Source organism: Sapajus apella, unplaced genomic scaffold, assembly GCF_009761245.1.
Source record: "Sapajus apella isolate SASKATOON/1434 unplaced genomic scaffold, GSC_monkey_1.0 scaffold18, whole genome shotgun sequence".
Lineage (NCBI taxonomy): Eukaryota > Metazoa > Chordata > Mammalia > Primates > Cebidae > Sapajus > Sapajus apella.
In genome coordinates this window covers 2,779,781-2,781,803 of record NW_022436958.1, presented here as the reverse complement: position 1 = coordinate 2,781,803, position 2,023 = coordinate 2,779,781, and the positions used below count along the sequence as shown (strand labels likewise).

At 35.6% G+C, this 2,023-nt stretch overlaps 1 non-coding gene across 1 annotated transcript; it reads right to left on the bottom strand.

Annotated features, from left to right (window-relative positions):
- LOC116557173 lies at window positions 1-107 on the bottom strand. The gene has a single exon (XR_004271385.1). It is a non-coding gene; the product is annotated as a U6 spliceosomal RNA (small nuclear RNA).
- Between the last annotated feature and the right edge of the window lie 1,916 nt (window positions 108-2,023).

Below are 2,023 nucleotides of genomic sequence, written 5' to 3'. Positions count from 1 at the left end.
AAAAATATGGAACGCTTCACGAATTTGCGTGTCATCTCTGTGCAGGGGCCATGCTAATCTTCTCTATATCATTCCAATTTTAGTGTGTGTGCTGCTAACGCGAGCATGAAATTTCCTTTTTTAAACAGGGTCTTGCTCTACCACTCAGGCTGAAATACAGTAATGCAATCACAGCTCATTGCAGCCTTGACCTCCTGGGCTCAAGCAATCCTCCCACATCAGTCTCCCAAGTGACACAGGTGTGAGCCATTAAGCCTAGTCACACAATGAAATAATATGTAGTCATAAAAAGAAATAAAGTATCAATACATGCTACAACAGGAATGAACCTTGAAAATAATATGCTAAGTGAAAGAAGATACACACAAAAGGCCATGTTATATCACTTCACTTATATTAAATATTGGGCGGATCCATACATACAAAAAGCAGATTAGCAGTTGCCAGGGTCTATGGGGAGGGGGAAATAGCAAGTAATTGGTTATGGAGTTTCCTCTGGGACTGATAAAAGTGTTCTGGAACTAGACAGAGGTGCCAGTTGCACAACAGTGTTGATGTACTAAGCCATTACTGAACTGTAATTTTTTAAAAAGTAAAAATGATATATTCTATGTTATATGAACTTTACCTCATTTTTAAAAAGTACCTGTATATATATGTCCATATTCACATATATACACATTTATTTCATGATTAAAAAGTAAAATAAAAGGAAAACAAAGTTGTCCCTTTGTTTCCATGGGAGATTGATTCCAGGACTCCCATGGATACCAAAATTCACAGATGTTCAAAGTTCCTTATATAAAATGGCATATTTACATATGATGTATACATATCCTCTGGTATCTTTAAATCATCTCTAGATTACTTAACACCTAATACAATGTAAATGCTACGTAAATAGTTGCTATATTGTGCTGTTTTACTTGTATTTTTTAAATTGTTGTGTTGTTAATTTTTTTTCCCCAAATACTTTTGATCCACAGTTGGTTGAATCCTCAGATGTGGAATCCATAGATACAGAGGGTCAACTCTATCAAATGTCTCCAATAACTACTGAGTCCAAATTAGCCACTATTAGAGAATAAAGTTCTAATCGTTATTTTTAATTACCCAAAAGGAAAAACTACTAAGTTTCTTTAACAAACGTCTTCAATTGTGCAGTATATCTAGTGAGTTAGCTATCAAGCTTCTAGATCAATAAAATATATAAATTACCCAGCAAAGTAGGGTTAAAAAAACTCATGCTTTCTAAAGAGTATTATCAAAATTTTACCCAGTTATAAAATGAGACTTATGTTTTTTTTTTTTTTGAGACGGAGTTTCACTCATGTTACCCAGGCTGGAGTGCAATGGCGCGATCTCGGCTCACCGCAACCTCCGCCTCCTGGGTTCAGGCAATTCTCCTGCCTCAGCCTCCTGAGTAGCTGGGATTACAGGCACGCGCCACCATGCCCAGCTAATTTTTTGTATTTTTAGTAGAGACGGGGTTTCACCATGTTGACCAGGATGGTCTCGATCTCTTGACCTCGTGATCCACCCACCTCGGCCTCCCAAAGTGCTGGGATTACAGGCTTGAGCCACCGCGCCCGGCGAGACTTATGTTTATGAGCTATCTCTTTAATTGTCATCTGCAATCAGCTCATCTTCTAGGAGACAGCTTAATCGATCGTGATTTAATTATACATATATAATTTTTGTTTATTAATTCTACAATTAACAAATGACAAATTATTTTACAATTGTGAAACACTGCCATATTTATGTTAAAAGTTCTCTGAACTGCTTCAGGATGTTATAACAAAATACTGCCTGAGGCCAAAACAATTTTACATATACAATGAAAAAGAATTAATATGTAACTTAACATATAACGTTCAACAGTTTTGCTAAGACAGTACCTAGGAGAATATAAAGGTGATAAAAACTGTAATACACATATAAATTTCTTAAATCTATTCAAATTAAGTATTGTATTTCCCTCTTTAGGGGAAATACACATATCTAAGCACGTTTATTATAT